This window comes from Solanum pennellii, chromosome 9, assembly GCF_001406875.1.
Source record: "Solanum pennellii chromosome 9, SPENNV200".
Classification (NCBI taxonomy): domain Eukaryota; kingdom Viridiplantae; phylum Streptophyta; class Magnoliopsida; order Solanales; family Solanaceae; genus Solanum; species Solanum pennellii.
In genome coordinates this window covers 51,864,787-51,883,510 of record NC_028645.1, presented here as the reverse complement: position 1 = coordinate 51,883,510, position 18,724 = coordinate 51,864,787, and positions in this window count along the sequence as shown.

Sequence of the window (18,724 nt, the reverse complement as noted above, 5' to 3'; positions counted from 1 at the left end):
CCCCCCCCCCCCCCATTTTCCTAAATTATGAATCCAAGGAACCCCTATCTACAAAGGGTTGTGATTGCATTATGGGTAAGTCTTGATTGTGATCCCAATCTAGTGGGTAACATTCAATTATGTTCATGTGATTATTAAATGATATTTTCATGCTGAATTTTAGTATTTGATGGTGAAGGTGATCATGGTTATTTTTAGCCATGAGAGCTAAGATGAAAGCTCTAAGTTGACCTTCTTAATTCAATTATATTGAATGCTATTGATCATTATTAAATCACCTTGATATAAATTTAAATAGGCGTCAATGATCTAGGTTGTTATTGACTTTTAAAGATGGAATTGCATGCATATGATAATGCATGTCTAGACATACCTTCTAATGATCAACTTAAATGAACTAACTTGTAATTGAACGTGGATCATGATGAATTGAGGGAAGCAATCTATAGTAGGGCTTGTAGGCTATTGATGTTAGGGCTTTGGGGGTGACTTCATGATGAAGGGATTGTGATGATGTTTTCTTTCATTTATACACTTAGACATGAACAAGGTAGGGGAAACAAGATCTCTCACATAGATGTACTCTAGGTTAACATGATAACCTAAAATGAATAAAGACATGATGAATTAGAATAGCTTGAATATGTGTTGAATATCCTTTTCTTGTGTAGTTGACTTGGTGAGATAAGACTAAGGCATGATAGCTAGAGATGGTGGGTCTCATGATAGCTTGAGATGGTAAATATAAAGGGTAACTTGAGATAGTAAATCTAAAAGAGTCTTGAGTTGAAATAGTCATAGTAGATTGAAAGATTGAAATCTCATGGAAGCTTGAGGTGATGAACTTCATGGTAGATTGGGATGGAGGAAGTAAGCTATGTATTTTTTAACTTGGTCCTGTGTTCCTAGGATGCTTGATCATAGTGTCTTGACTTGGTTTGGCCAAAACAATCTCATGGTAGCTTTAGGGGAAATGCCTTTGCTCTCCGATGCTAGCTTGATTTTCATGTAAGGTGTATTTCATCGAATAGCTTGAGATAGATTTCTCATGGTAGCTTAGGTCTGGGGATTCATATTCCCCTATGGTTAGCTTGTATCTATATGATTGGCTGCATGGTGGTTAGGATAGTTGTATCCTTCCTTTGTTAGCTTGGTAGTATGATGAGATGCTTTCCATGGTAGTAGGTCTATTATGATAGTATATTGAGCTTAATACACAATGTTGGAAGATAAGTTAGCTTGGATTAGGATAGTCTAGAGAAGTACTTAGTGTGGATGGTAGTCTGGGATGTTATCCATACATGACAGAAGTATGACTTGAAGCTACCTATGACATGACCCCTACATGATGTATGCTTAGATTGGATAGTGACCATAGTTGCATTCCATCATATGCTTGACTTAAGATGATAGTTCCTTGTTAATATGAAGTAGGTCTACTAGAGACTCTTGAACTAAAATGGAAGGGAATAGGTGATTTCAAGCTATTCTTAGTGTCTGAGGTAGAACGGGATAATCCACATGCATTGCACAAGTGTTTCTTGAGGTGACCTAGAGTTATAGTGCTCGTATGATTATAATGAACCTAACTCTTAATTATGAAGGTGGATTATGATCAAGAATGACCAAAAGTCAGCCTTGCCCAGTTATAGTTGGAGATAAACTTGTAAAGTAGTTCAATTGATTATGAAAGAGAATGAGTAAGGTATGAACTCGTATATGCTTTATGATGCTTTATTATGCTTATGATATTCATGTTATGCTTATGTCTTTATCTCTTATGATTATGCATACTATTGACTAACCCTTTGAAATATCTTTGGTTTGATATGATAGTTTGTCTACTTGGTACATTTTGTACTTATACCTATTTTTCCTACATTATAATCCAATATAGGGTCTGTCACATCCAGAGAGCACCCCATATGTAATTGGCACCGTCGTCCTCGAGGAGAACTTATACAAGCCCTTAGCATTCATCATAACACATCATAAGTTAAAAATACGGAAAATAAAAAACTTTTGCATATACTATATGAAGTATACTTAGACTTCTCCTTACCATATATTGAGGTATAAATAGACCTCCCACATACAAGCTTACTTCGGCTTCTCTTTTAGTAACATGACCAACATACATATTATAATCTAATAAAAATCTCACATAAAAAAACTATGTAAAGAGTACGAATCTTGGACATATCCAATACAATATCAATATGCGATATAGGCCTTACTACTAATAAAATTCGATGATAAAAGAAATAAAAGTGTATCTCTTAGACTACTACAATCTTCATGGTTATGAATAGTGAAAAGATAGTATCCCCGAACATGAGGACCTACAAACACTTGGAGAAAGAGTTACAAGCTTCTTCAATCGACCTTCTTAAGCTTCAATAGACGGACCCTACATTTTGTATATATATAAGGGATATGGGTTCGTACACCACTTGTACTAAGTATGGGTATATGGACATAAAACATTTAAAGACATGAAAGAAAGTACCGTTTGATTAGAAAACTTACTAAATCATTTGAAAGCCTTTAATTCACATATAATAGAGCACATACAAGATAAGGATTACAACAACATAAAGCATGATCATAACCAAAGACACATCATCGTAAAGTCATGTAAACATTTCATGTTCAGTAGTTCATATAAACATAACATACAACAATTACCAATAATCCCATTCCAAGCCTACAAGTTCAATGCTCATGTGAAGCCTCATAACCCCACAAAATCAAGTAAACAAGATAGGAGACCATATGTAATGCCTTTATTCATACAACTTATAGCATAAGTAGTCATCATCATATATAGAAATATATGACAACACATTTCTTCAACATAACCAACATCATATAAGAGCAACATCGTATATCATAAGCATTGTAAATTTCATGTTCATAGTAAATAAAAACAATCTCCTAGGTCTTCCCTAAGAGTAAACTTTGCAATGTCTAGGTAGAGTCCGATAACCCTACCTATACTAAATATACTCCTCAAGTCACCCAAGTAAATGTCCATTTACTTCAGTCTTTTATTTTACTTGAGGGAAAATATTTCCTAACCGACACTAGACCATGTGAGATAAACATGGAATACGGTGTCATGAAACCCCACACCGAAGAAAAGTGGTCTACTTGCCAAGGTAGAACAAAAAAATGAACATAGCATTATAGTTGGTGTAAGACCCCAAAAAAGATTTAGGTAATGGTAGAGACTAACGTGGTTGTAATGGTTATCTAAGGTGCTATTTTGGTTTACAATGTGGGGGTAGATGCAGTAGTTAAGATTTTAGGTGCATTAGAAGTCAAACGCCAAGGGACGACCAAGACGTTTGACGACTAAGTCACCTCAGTGCATCATATCTTGTTCTATCTATTTATATGTGATGCATGAGCTTATATGGTTCTTAAATAAGTTTATATGGTGTTTACATACAGTGTGTCAAGTTTCGTGAAGTTTGGAGGTCAAACGTCCAAGAACGTCCATGAAGTTTGAAAGATGTTCCTTGAAATGACCTTGTGTGTCTAAGCATATTTCGTCGAGTTTTACGTGTTAGTTTTGGATGAAATTTATGTGAGATGTGTTAAACTCATAGACGATCGTATTTAGTTTGATTCGTCCTGGAAATTATCCCCAAGGACCATCCAAGGGTGCTTGAGGAAGGACCCAGGTTGGTGGCCAAAACTGCCAAAAGGCAGTTCACCTACGGAAGGCAATAGATGGCCAGTAGCCTTGTCAACTCCCCGTAGGTGGTGGGAGTGAGTAGGTACTTAGTATGGGTGGCAATGAAACCTGTTTGAAGCCTCTGACCCATTAATGGTTGCCTGCACGTCCCGTAAGTGGGCTTACGCGCCCTCGATGGGCAGTCCATCAATTGGCCTGTTTCTGCGTGTAGTACAAAGCCAATTCTAGGGGCGAACTTGTAAATTCACCCCAGTTCTAAATGGAAGTATTGGAGGTTTATTAAGGGTATATTGGGTATTTAAAATGTTCATATAAGTAATTAACAATTAGAAGATTTCATTCTTCCAAATCAAAACATATTTCCTCCTAAAGTTTCTCAAAAAACCTCCATGTGAGTTCAAAGTGAAGATGGGTCTTCAATGGAGTTTATTCTACAATTAGCTTTGGAATCTTCAAATAAGGTATGTGAGTTCTTCATCTAAGGCTTGCTATCACCTTCGAGCCTATTTCAAAGATGATTTTCAAAGATTTCAATAAAATGAAAAAGTCCAATTTCTACTCTATGCCTTGGGTTCTTGCATAAATGGTTTTCCAACGTTTATATATGGTGAAATTGATGTATAATTGATTTTTTCCAATGAAATTTTCCATGGACCTTTGATCTTCTCAAATCTCTAAATTTCACTAAAATATGGGTGAATTGATTATGCTTTGATATTCATGACTTCATGAGTAGATTGTTATGGGCTTTTGATTCATGTATAGATTATGTATGTATGGTGTATAGGCTGTTTCAATTTGATTAATTGAGTAATGGATACTCTTAGATCTATTGCATACTAAGCTTATTGAATTAATATTGACTTAAGGCTTATGATTTCTAATGTAATTTTCTGTGAGCTTTCTAATGATGCAATAATTATATTCAATTGATATCTATGTTGTATTAGATTGATAAGTATATAATGAATTGACCTAGTTTCATTGATTATTGATATAATTGTATTGATTTGTTGGTTATGGCCTAGGGTAAGGGTCTTGTAATATAGATTGGATGATTTATCTTTGAAATTGAACTCGTAAGATAGAGTGGGGTATGCTTTCCTAATTCCTCTATTTTGATGTTAATTAGACTTCAATTATTTTGTGATTGGTATGGTCCACTTATAGTTGGGGTTTATGTGCTTTACTTGCAATTGATGTGGCCTTGTCGGCATTACTTTATGCAATATGATGATCATGGACTTGTCGACACTAATGGAAGTAGTATGATGTTTTGCATAGTTGTTTTAAGTGAAATATGAGTATATCTATCTATATGTGAAGGAATATGAAAGTATGTGTTCTTGTTGTGTATGTTTGGAAATCATGTAAATTATTACTATGTAATTCTATTTGTAGTCTTAGGGTGGGTGCATGGTTGTTCTTACTTGACTATATGAGTCTATAATAGTTATTTTGATAATGAAATAGTAGTGTGTAGAATGACTTTAAGATGATAATGGTTATTCCTAAGTGCATATAGAATGATGAGTAAGATGTGTTAAGTTGAAATATGTGGTGTCTTGTATTGGTTGATTTGTGTCCCTTACTTGATGCTTGTATGAATATGTGATGTCTTTACTTAGGATTCTTAAGTCTCTTAGTATCGAATGTTAAATATATATGTGACCTTGAATGATGTTAAGAGGGTCTTTTATGTGAAACCTTGAATCTAGTGGAAAGGTTATGTGTGTTGAAGTCGAAAGCCGTAATGGTATCCTTCAAGTAAAGGAATGATGGACTTAAGGTTAATTGGATGGAACGTGATCATATTAATCCTTAGGAAAGTCATAATGAGCTTCTTGTCGCCATTGGAAGGTAGCTCTAACAGGTCCTCTTTGGTAGGGTAAATGTGATTGGGGTATGAACTTGTGTTGGAACCCTTTTATGTGAACTTTTAATGTGAATTACTCTATGAGAACGAAGGCTAGCACCGAGGGAGTATGGAAAGGGGAATTAGTTCTAGTTATGTATGAGATACTAGATTACAAAGCACGCCCTTCATATTCCTTAACCATGCGCCTACATGGGATGTGTCCTAGTTCTACCATTGGCAAGTAGAACTCCCTCATTGGAATACGTTAGAACTCCTAAGTACATGCTTTGCTAACATGGTCTATGTCATTTAATGCCTATTCTCATCATAGGGGATATTTACTAGCATTAGAGAAGTTTTATGAAGTTTAGGTGGTGGTATGAGACACTATCTAGACATTACACAATAGGCTTTAGAGGTTTTAGTGAGAGTCCCCAGGTCTTGTTCAAGACCATTACGTGAATGTCCTTTATGTGTTGAATGTATCCTAATGAACTAGTGAATGTAATGGCTTGAGTTAAGGAAGTATGATAAAATGAAGTAGTACTTATCTAGAGTAATTAAGGGTTCTCTAGTTAAGGTGTGAAGGGGACATATAAATGGTCACTTCTTATCTTACCTAGATAAGTCTTAAAAATGACTCTAATTAGGGAAGTTGGTTGATTATGTGCACATGATCTAAGACTTAGGTAATTTTAAGGATTATTTAGGTAATCTTGAAGAGGTCACTATGGACGTTATCTTCTTGATTTACTTAAGTAAGTCTTTTTATAGCCTTTGGAAGGATAATGTCACATCACCTATATGCTAATGTGTTAAATGAGAATGAATCTATGTTAGGTAGTCTATAGGATCTATTAAGAGTGTGTGCAAGAGATTGTATGGGCGGTCGCTTCACAACTCACTCAAGTGAACCTTAGAGTCACCTTGGTAGGAAAATTCCATGTTCTTATGTTGATATCTCTTAAGTGTGTATATGACTCATTATAAGTAATCTTGAGGGTCGTTTAGGCACACTAGAGAGGGTGTATGCGTGTTCTCTCTTTGTGTGACTTAATTGAATCTTAGGATAGCTTTGAGTGAGAAGATTCATACTAAAGGTTGGATAAAGTGAAGTGAAGGAACTTAACTGTAACAGTTAATTGAGTTCACTGTACACTGAAATGACTTCACTGTAATGTTTGCTAAAAATGTGACTTTTTATTAAATTATTTCTTATGTGTTTATAAGTTGTTAAATGTTGTTATTTTGATTGTAGTATGATTTTTAATTGAAATTCATTAAAAGCATGTTATATACTAAATGACCCTTTTTCACTGTGTTTGCATGGCTTCCATACTTTATACATCTAATGTGCTAACCCCTTCTTTTACTTTTTGACTAAAGTGTAGGGAAATGGAATCTTGATGTGCCATGAGGATTGATAGGTTTCTAAGGGTTGAAGATAAATTATTGGTGAGTCCTCATTGGTTCATGGACAATACCAACATGTTCTTTTATGTCTTAGGTCATTACTTTATGTCTTGTACGGACTTAGTCCCAAGTGTTGTTAACTCTAAAGTCTAGATGGTTCAATGAGATGTTGTATAGTTTTATTTTTGTAATGAGAAGTCTTCCGCTTGCATATTGTTTATGAAAGAGTTCTTCGTGTGTGAAGAAAGTTTTAAATTCTTACCTATTTTAGAATGTTTATTATTCAATGAATGCTACTAGAGGCTTAGATGAGACTTCTTGAAGTCTCATTTTCCGCGTTACGACAAAAGGATTCCATAACTTCTAGGGTATAGTTTCGGGTCGTGACAGAGATGGTATACAAGCATAAAGTTTGGGGAATGTCTTAGTTGTCGTATGAACCCATCTAGTAGAGTCTGGTTTATAATGTGAAGCACGCCACATTATAAATAGGAGGCTATTGGGTGCTAGGAAAAGTTTTACTTCTTCATTCATCTAATCGTGCCTAAGAGCTTTGTATAAGGTGTCTTTCCCTTGTTTTCCTTATGTTTTGGTCCCTTGAGGGTGACTTTTTGAAGTTTGGATTGAGGGAGAGAAAAGATGAGATGTGACTTTTGAGATGAGGTGTGCTAGAAGGTGGTTTTTGACCTTAGATTTGGTTGTTTACATTTTGAAGGATAGTTAAGTTGGAGTAAATATTAATTTATATTGTTAGAGAATGTGAAGTAGTGGTTGTTAAGATAGTTTGATGTTGTTAAGACCCCAACCATGGGAAGGGAGGTGATGGGATTTGAAGGAGTAATGGTGAGTTCTCCTAGTAACGGGGATGTAGTGGTTAGATGATGAGACCTTTGAGAGCCTTTAGTCTTCATGAGATAGATTTGGGTGAGAAAGTATTACTATGATTTAAGGTGCCTTGAGGGAGTTCCTTATAGTAAATATTATGTTGACCTTAGAATGGCTTTCTCCTAAGTGTGGGAGTACGGTGAAGGGTAAGGTTTGTTGGAAGTGAGGTCCCCTTGAACTTTCATAATATGTTTATTCAAGACTAAAACAAAGAGTTCTTGGTAACTTGGTTGTGGAGGAGTATTTTTTGGAAGATCTGTTCCTAACTTTCTCCGTATGATGTGCATATTTGGTTGAAGTTTTGTTGAAATTGAATTTCATTAACTTCTTGCTTTCTGTATTTTATGAAGCCATGATTATGTTGTAAAATATGTTTATATGATGCTACCTTGAATATTAGTATGTGTATAACATGAATTGCCAATAAATTATATTTTTGAAAATTTTGCTCAAATCATGGTAATGTACACTGCCAGTGTTCACTGTGAACTTTTTTTTGAAATTGACTAATTTATTAATTGGTCTAAAATTGTTGTAATGTGGTTATAAATGATGTATATAATCATGATATTGAATATAAAATGAGTTTTTGCTATTTGGAATGAAGCATGTGAGTTTTGTAGCATGATGAGTTATAAAATCTCTTCTAGTTTCTTATCGTGTTATGATTCTCTTAATTAAATGAAATTGATGTTCTTCTTGATTGTGTGTTATATGGAATGTTTATGAGTTTATAATTGAATCCTTACTCTTGGAAGTGTTCGGAGAGTGGCAAGTGTCATTCGAGGACAAATGTTGTTCGATTGGGGGAGATTGTAAGACCCCAAAAATGATGTAGGTAAAGCTAGAACCTAAAGTGGTTGAAATGGTGATATAAGGTCCTAATTTTGTGGATAATGTGGGGTAGAGGCAGTAGCTAAGATTTTAGGTGCATTAGAAGTCAAACGTCAAGGGACGATCAAGACGTTCGACGACTTAGTCACCTAAGTGCCTCATATGTGGTTTTAAGTGTTTATGTGTAATGCATGAGCTTATATGGTTCTTAATTGAGTTTATATGGTGTTTAAAGTAAGTGTGTCAAGTTTCGTGAAGTTTGGAGGTCAAACGTCCAAGAACGTCCATGAAGTTTGAAAGAGGTGCCTCGAAATGACCTTGTTTGTCTAGACATGTTTTTGAGTTTTACGTGTTCGTTTTGGATGAAATTTATGTGAGAGGTGTTAAACTCATAGTCAATTGTATTTGGGTTGGAATTGTCCTGGAATTATCCCAAGGACCATTCAAGGGTCCTTGAGGAAGGACCCAGGTTAGTGACAAAAACGGCCAAAAGGCAGTCCACTTACGGAAGGCAATCGATGGCCAGTAGCCTGGTCAACACCGCGTAGGTAGTGTGTGTGGGTAACTACGTATCCTGGGTCTCAAAGAAACCTGTTCAAAGCCTCTGAACCTATCGACGGTTGCCAGCACGGCCCGTAAGTGGTCTTATGCCCCGTCGATGGGCAGTCAAGTCGATTCCCCTGCTTCTGCGTGCAGTTCACTGCAAAGTCAAGGGGTGAACTTGTAAATTCACCCCACTTATAAATGGATGTATTCGAGGTTTATTAAGGGTATATTTGATATTTTAAATGTGTATATTAGTAATTAACACTAAGAATATTTTATTCTTCCAAACCAAAACAATTTTCCTCATAATGTTTCTCAAAAAACCTCCATGTGAGTTCAAAGTGAAGATGGGGCTTGTAGATGGGTCTTCAATGGAGTTTATTCTTCAATTAGCTTTGGAATATTCAAATAAGGTATGTGATTTCTTCATCTAAGGCTTGCTATCACCTTCGAGCCTATTTCAAAGATGATTTTCAAAGATTTCAATAAAATGAAAAAGTCCAATTTCTACTCTATGCCTTGGGTTCTTGCATAAATGGTTTTCAAACGTTTATATATGATGAAATTGATGTATGATTGATGTTTTCCAATGAAATTTTCCATGAACCCTTGATCTTCTCAAATATCTAAATTTCACTAAAATATGGGTGAACTAATTATGCTTTGATATTCATGAATTCATGTGTAGATTGTTATGGGCTTTTGATTCATGTATAGATTATGTATGTATGGTATATAGGCTGTTTCAATTTGATTAATTGAGTAATGGATACTCTTAGATCTATTGCATTCTATGCTTATTGAATTAATATTGACTTAAGGCTTATGATTTCTAATGTAATTTTCCGTGAGCTTTCTAATGATGCAATAATTATGTTCAATTGATATCTAGGTTGTACTAGATTGATATGTATGTGATGAATTCACCTAGTTTCATTGATTATTGATATAATTGTGTTGATTTGTTGGTTATGGCCTTGGGTAAGGGCCTTGTAATATTGAATTGGATGATTTAGCCTTGAAATCGAAGGGGTAAGATGGAGTGGGGTATGCTTCCCTAAATTCTTTTATTTAGATGTTAATTAGACTTAAATTATGTTGTGATTTGTATGTTTCACTTATGGTGGCGGCGTTATGTGCTTTACTTGCAATTGATTTGGCCTTGTCGGCGTTACTTTATGCAATATGATGATCATGGCCTTGTCGGCAGTACATAAGTACTATGATGTTTTGTGTAGTTGTTTTATGTGAAATATGAGTATATCTATATATATAAGAAGGAATATGAAAGTATGTCTTCTTGTTGTGTATGTTAGGAAATTATATAAACTATAACTATGTACTTCTACGTGTAGTCTTAGGGTTGGTTCCTACTTGACTATATGAGTCTATAATAGTTATATTGATTATGATATGGTAGTGTGTAGGATGACATAAAGATGATAATGGTTATTCCCATGTGCTTGGAGAATGATTAGTAATATGTGTTAAGGTGAAGTATGTGGTGTATTTTCTTGGTTTACTTGTGTCCCTTACTTAATGGTTGTATGAGTATGTGATGTCCTGAATTAGGATGCTTAAGTCACTTAGTCTAGAATGTATAATTGATATATGACCTTGAATGATGTTAAGAGGGTCTTTTATGTGAAACCTTTAACCTAGTGGTAAGGTTATGGATGTTAAAGTCGAAAGTCGTATTGGTATCCTTCAAGTAAAAGGAATGATGTAATTAAGGTTAATTGGATGGAACGACATCATATTAATCCTTAGGAAAGTCATAATGAGCTTCTTGTCTCCATTGGAAGGTAGCCCTTAGAGGTCCTCTTTGGTAGGATAAATGTGATTGGGTTATGAACTTGTTATGGAACCCTTTTATGTGAACCTTTAATGTGAATTACTCTATGAGAACGAAGGATAGAACCGAGTGAGTATAGAAAGGGGAAGTAGTTCTAGTTATGTATGAGACTAGATTACAAAGCACGCCCTTCATATTCCTTAACCATGTGCCTACATGGGATGTATCCTACTTCTACCCTTGGCAAGTAGAACACCCTCATTAGAGTAGGTTAGAACTCCGGATTCCATGCTTTGCTAACATGGTATATGTATTTTGATGCCTATTCTCATCATATGGGATACTTACTAGCATTAGAGAAGTTCTATGAACTTTAAGTGGTGGTATGGGACGCTATCTAGACATTGCACAATAGGCTTTGAAGGTTCTAGTGAGAGTCCCTAGGTCTTCAAACCATTACTTGAATTTCCTTTATGGGTTGAATGTCTCCTAATGAAATAGCGAATATAATGGCTTAAGTTAAGGAAATATGTTAAAATGAAGAAGTATTTATCTAGTGTAATTAAGGGTTGTCTAGTTAAGGTCTGAAGGGGGCATAGGAATGATCACTTCTTATCTTACGTAGATAAGTCTAAAGAATGACTCTAGTTAGGGAAGTTTGTTTATTATATGGACATGATCTAAGCCTTAGGTAACCTTAAGGATTATTTAGGTAATCTCGAAGAGGTCAGTATGGAGGTTATCTTCTTGATTTACTAAAGTAAGTCTTTTGATAGCCTTTGGAAGGAAAATGTTATATCACCTATATGATAATGTGTTAAATGAGAATGATTCCATTTTAGGTAGTCTATAGAATCTCTTAAGTGTGTGTGCAAGGAATTGTATGGGCGGTCGCTTCACAACTCACTCAAGTGAACCTTAGAGTAACCTTGGTAGGAAAATCTCATGTTCTCATGTTGATATCTCTTAAGTGTGTATGTGACTCATTATAAGTAATCTTGAGGGTCGTTTAGGCACATCTACAGAGGGTGTATGGGAGGTCTCTCTTTGTGTGACATAAATAAATATTAGGATATCTTTGGGTGAGAAGATTCATGCTAAAGGGTGTCTAAAGTGAAGTAAAGGAACTTCACTGTAACAACGAATTGATTTCACTGTACAGTGAAGTGACTTCACTCTAATGTTCGCTAAAAATGTGACTTTTTGTTAAATGATTTCTTATGTGTTTCTAAGTCTTTAAATGTTGTTCTTTTGATAATAGTATGATGTTTTAATCGAAATTCATGAAAAGCATGTTATATACTAAATGTCCTTGTTTGATGGTTTTTGCATGGCTTCAATACTTAGTACATCTAATGTGCTAACCCCTTATTTTACTTTTAGACTAAAGTGTAGGGAAATGGAATCTTGATGTGCCATGAAGGATGGATAGGTTTCTAAGGGTTGAAGATAAAGTATTGGTGAGTCCTTATTGATTCGAGGACAATACCCACATGTTCCTTTATGTCTTAAGTCTTTACTTTATATCTTGTATGGGATTAGTCCCAAGTGTTATTAACTCTAAAGTATAGATGGTTCAATGGGATGTTGTACAATTTTAATGTTTTAATGAGAAGTCTTCCACTTGCGTATTGTTTATTAAATTGTTCTTCGCGTGTGAAGAAAGTTTTAAATTCTTACCTATTTTAGAATGTTTATTATGCAATGAATGGTACAAGAGACTTAGATGAGACTTCAAGAAGTCTCATTTGTCGTGTGACGACAAAAGGATGCCCTAACTTCTAGGGTGTACTTGCGGGTCATGACATGTGGATCCACTATCTAGTATTCCTATGGTAGCAACATAGTTAAGAAACTAGGAGATATATTACACTTATATTCCACATTGCATGGAAGCCTCCATCTAATGAGAGTTATTGTGAACCTACCTTCCAAATTTGGAATGGACGCCTCTGATATATAGTTAATCGGTTCTAAGCTAAAGTCCATTTTTGATATTCCTTTAAGTTATCATCAATCATAAATCTTATCATAGGGCATAGGAGACTAACTACTTCTATAAACATGATCATTATATCATTAGGTTTAGGATGAGAATTTCCCTTCATCACGACCCTTTATTTGTGAGATTAACAATATCATAGTAGTATTGTATAAGGCATACAACAGAAACATCATCAACCTTGCATTATCATACCCTTACCATGATCCAACATTTAACATATTTATGTCCCATCATTTATTTATAGAAACATCATGCATACTTCAATTGAATAACAACATCAATTGTAGGCCAACATCAACTTAATAGAGCATTCAAACTTTAGAAGACTTATCTATTGCTTCCAAGAATCTTCATCAAGAACTTATTCTCAATTTTTCACAATAATCAAATAATATAGTGAAATACAGAATAACATATCCAATCCCAACCACTCTAGTCATATACAAGACCAAATCATAGCTAGGGTTAGGGGAAAGGGGGTCATTTATGAGTTTATTAAAACAATAGTTTGAATCGCAACATTTCATGACATTAAGTGAATGATATAACATAATCTAATCCATTATTTAGGTATAGAACATGATTCACACGAAATCCAACCATTCCATATCAATTACCCAACAATACATAGTTAATTAGCCATAGAAAATCATAGTTTGTCACAATTAGTCATAAATTTCGAGTTTTGAGGAAAACCCATTGGTGGAGGAAAAACCCTAGAAGTTCGAATTGTTTAAAAATCACTTTGAAAGGGACTCTTGGGGAAAGGAATACCAAGAGTGAAGAACTCATACCATAATGACGATTCAATCCAAGAATCTTGAGAAGTAAAGTTTAGAACTCGACCTTCTTCTCCAAGCTTCCAATGCTCTTCAATGGTGGTTGAGTAGAGAGAGAGAGTTTAGAGATAGATCAGAGTGATTTGGTGAATCTGATTTGGAGTGCATGAAAGTGGATTAAAACTGAACTAAAAAGAGTGTATTCTCATCCCCTCAATTACCCAAAAGACCCCTAATTTAATTGGGTCTTTTTGGGATGATAAATTGACTTAAAAACGATGTGGACGAATGTTGAAAGTTGCTGCGTATCGGGGAGGGGGGGCAATATCAATTCTTTTCCTGAAATTTGGGATGAGGAAGTGAGCCTCGTGGAGGCCCCGTGACGCGAGGAAACTATTTGCCTTCCTTGTGCTGGCTGCGGAAGCGTGGCTGGCTCCATATCTTTGTTGTCGCAGGCTTCCTTGGCAGCTTGCTCGCCAATGTTTGGGTCCTCATGAAAGACCTTCGCATGGTCCTTGAGGAGTCGTTACTGGACTTTTGGACCCTTTATACTATATTTTACCTATTTAAACTATTTTTACAAGTTTTAGACTTCATTTGACACTCTCAAACCTTCACAAAACATAGGGACGTCTACCAGTTCAATTTAGATAGTTTCCGATCTAACCATTTCTAATTGAGTTTAATGCATAAACATAGGTTTAATGCAACCAATAGACCTCCTGAAGGTCATGATACATTTTGGTGCGACCTGGATGATAGAATAACGGGAACCATGAGCTTCTTCTAGAATTTGATTTCTCAAATCCTCGACATCCGGTACACATAATATCCGTTGGTACCTAAGAACACCATCCCACCCCGGGAGAAGGTCTCATTGAGTTTACCATGTACCGATACCTTCAACTCCATCAATAAAGGATCAACATGTTTCTTAGATTTCACCTCAACCACTAATGATGACTCGGAGTTATGATGGACCATAAAAAACCATTTGGAGAATATTCTAGCCGCACACTCAAACGAGCCGACATATGAACATCTTTCACTAGTTCTTTCTTCTCTTCCTCAACATGAGACACACTATCCATAGTCATACGACTGAAAGCATCCGCAACTACATTGGCCTTGCTGGGGTGGTAAAGGACACTCATGTTGTAATCCTTCAAAAGTTCTAATCGTCTTCTCTATCGGAGATTCAACTCCTTTTGTGTAAACACATATTAAAGACCTTTACGTTCAGTAAACAGATCAACAGGAACCCCATACAAGTAGTGTCTCCATGTTTTCAAGGAATAGACTACGGCCGCTAACTTAAGCTCATGATTTCGATAATTCTTCTCTTAAATTTTGAGTTGTCTAGAGGCATAGGCTATCACTTTTCCATATTGCATGAGGATTCATTACCATTCAGTAAGATCAACAACGAAGCGGAGGCAAGCTTATCTTTCAACTTATGAAAACCTTTCTAACAAGCTTCTGACCATTTACACTTCACCTTCTTTTGAGTCAAAGTTATCAAAGAAGAATCAATAGATGTGAATCCATCAATAAACCTTCTATAGTACCTAGCTAGATCCAAGAAACTTCTTATGTCGGTGGGGGTCAAAGGTTTAGTCCATTTTCTAACCGCATCCGCATCTTCGAATCGACCTCTACACCCTCACCGGAGATAACATGGACAAGAAAAGCAACTGACCTCAACAAAAATTCAATCTTGCTAAAATTCGCATAAAGTTGTTGTTCCTTGAAGACTTAAAAGGACAACCTCAAAGGACTATCATGCTCATTTTTGTTCTTGGAGTATATCAAAATATCATCAATGAACACAATAAAAAATGAGTGAAGGTAATCTCGATAAACTCTATTCATTAGGTTCATAAATGCCGCCGGGCATTTGTTAACCCAAAAGACATCACTAGAAATTCATAGTGACCATACCTAGTTAGAAAGGCCTTTTTGGCAACATCTTCTCCTCTCACCCTAATTTGGTAATATCCCGACCTTAATCCAATATCTGAAAAGTACTAGCACATTGGATTTGATCATATTGTAACGAACCAAGGTACACCTTTATCGTTATGCCGTCATTGTCCTCGAAGAGGACTAAGACAAGCCTCTTATCATTCGTCATCACATATCATAGGTCAAAAGTGCGGAAAAATTAAAACATTCATATATAGTTAGTGAGGTTTACATAGACCTCACACGCAGGAAGGTTACTTAGCCTTATCTATAAGACAACATAATAATACATAAGAATTTAGTCTAAATCTTTGTCTCACATTAAACAATCTAAATGAAGTAAAACATATGAGCTTAGCCTTTATACAAATTCATAGTTGCCACATAGGGCTTACGTCAACATCTTTAAGAATAGGAGAGAAAAGAATGTATTTAGACAATACAAGTAAGACTAAGGTAGAGTAGGTGGTATCATCCTCGAACTAGGAGACCTAACCACACTTGGAGAGTCTAGTCCAAACCTTCTTGCTTTAGCCTCAAGATACCTCAATGGCTCGAACCTACAATATTTGGGAAAAAGGGAAGAAATATTAGTTAGAACAAAATACATGTACTAAGTATGGTTCCTATGCATAAACATCATTAATGCGTGAGAAAATGCACAATTTAGTCAAAACCATGCATAACATCCAATTAGTCATTTTACATATATATGGAACATCGTAAGTAAACCCAACATATAAACAAGTACTCAAGCAACACTTGTGAAATGCCACGAATAAAGCTCCATAACCCTATCCATATCTAATATCACATTAAGAGACCCATTTCATACTTACAACACATTTTCATAATATACTTCATACATTAATACTAACTCATAGCTTATCAACATAACCATAATCATAATAATAATAATAAAAGAACACCACTAGGACCATCTTTTTGGATCCCACGTGTGTAATGTGTAAGAGAAGTCTCATACACTCCCTAACACTATGTAGTAACCTTTAAGACAACCCTAATAAGATTTCACAAACATAACTTGTTCACTTACTTTTACATTAGGGAAAGAACTGCAATAACCGACATGAGACCATGCGAGCTACATGGAATCTCGTGTTTTTCTCCCACACCGAAAAGAGAGGGCTACACTTGTCTAGGGTGAGACCATGCGTACATAGCTATCTAAATGGGTCCAGTAAGCTAGATCCTATGTGGGCACATAGTTAAGGGTCAAGGAGATTGTTACTAGAAACGATGACTTCCTAAATGTGGATGTTTGCATCTCATGAGAGAACATATATTTTAGAAATCCATACTTACTAACCTAAGGAAACCCATGTGGGAGGCCGGACTTACAAGACATGAGACCTCCATCTCATTAACATGCTCTTTCAGTGCTAAGCAATTATTCCCTTTAGTAATCATCTTACATCATCATACAAGTTCAAAATAGTCTTTTCTAGACCCTATGTAAATATCTTATAATATTATCTCATAGGTCAACATAAGTGAGAACAATCCTTTCACTTTAGACACCACTTCACAATTGAGTGAACCTTTCACTTTGCACTTTATTATGATCATGAGAAACTACTTGCAATAATATAACATTCGTATCATAACATACAAACATAATTCATGTCTAATTCAATGTCTTATGGTTAAGGATGAGGAATTCCTAGTATCCACTTCACAACCACACATTAGACATACGAGCATTACTATCTAAGTAACTCATAATTCACAATTGAATCCAAGAAGAACCAATCAACATACCTCATTGACCTTCCAAGAAAATTCATACTTCCATTACCAATCATACATAACCAATTACGTAAACAAGGTAAATTCAAGAAGCAATTACATAATTAACAACAATGTAGTCAATCTACACGTTCATTATCTCCACAATTCACCATATCAATTCAAGGTTTTCATGAAATTAGGGAAAGGACATGGGTCTAGGATAATCTGATGATAAATCATCAATTTCCCATCAATATATACTTAAACAACTTTAATTCATCATAATTCATCACAATTGATTCATAATTTTGTTTTACTAAGAAGGCTCATGTGTAGAAGAAAAAACTATATTTGGGGCATTTATAAACCGTATTTTGGAAGGACCTCTTGGGGAAAAAATTCCCAAGAGTGAAAGAACCATACCTTAGAGATCATAAAGCCACGAAGTTGAGTTTGAATCTTGAAGACTTGACCTTCTTTTTGGAGCTCTAGTGGTCTTCAATGGAGGTTTAGAGGAAGAGAGAATTTGAGAGAAATGAGAGTGATTTTTTATTTCAACTTTTTGGGATTGTATTTTTGTGTTAAAAGTGAGTTAAAAATACCCAAAAGACCCCTCACTTATTTGGGTTTTTTTGTGAAATCAAATTGCTTTAAATACGACATTTAAGAATATGTGAAGTGGTTGCGTGTCGCGGGGTTAGTTTCACATTTTATTTTTTGAAATATGGGTTGAGGTAGTGAGACTCGTGTAGTACCCGCGTCGCGATGCCAATTTTTGGATCCCCACGCGCTGCCTGCGCGCAACCTACTTTGGCAGCCTGCTTGCCCAATTTTGAGTCCTCCTCAAGGTCCCTTCCCGTGGTCCTTGGGGAGTCATGATTGTACGTTTTGACCCTTTATACAACATTTTACCTATTTAATGTCTTTTTACAAGTTTTAGACTCAATATAACCCTGTGAAACCTTCACCAAACATAGGGATGTCTACTAGTTCAATTTCGCTAGTTTCCGGACGTTAAAGCCTTTCTTTGGTTTCATGGCTCCAATACTTTTCAAACAAGTTACTTACACTAATTTAGGTCTAAAATCATAATTATACAACATATGAGACTCTATTATAAGTCATGGAATTTATAGGGTGTTACAATATCTCCCGTTAGGAACATTCGTCCCCGAATGACACTTTAAAC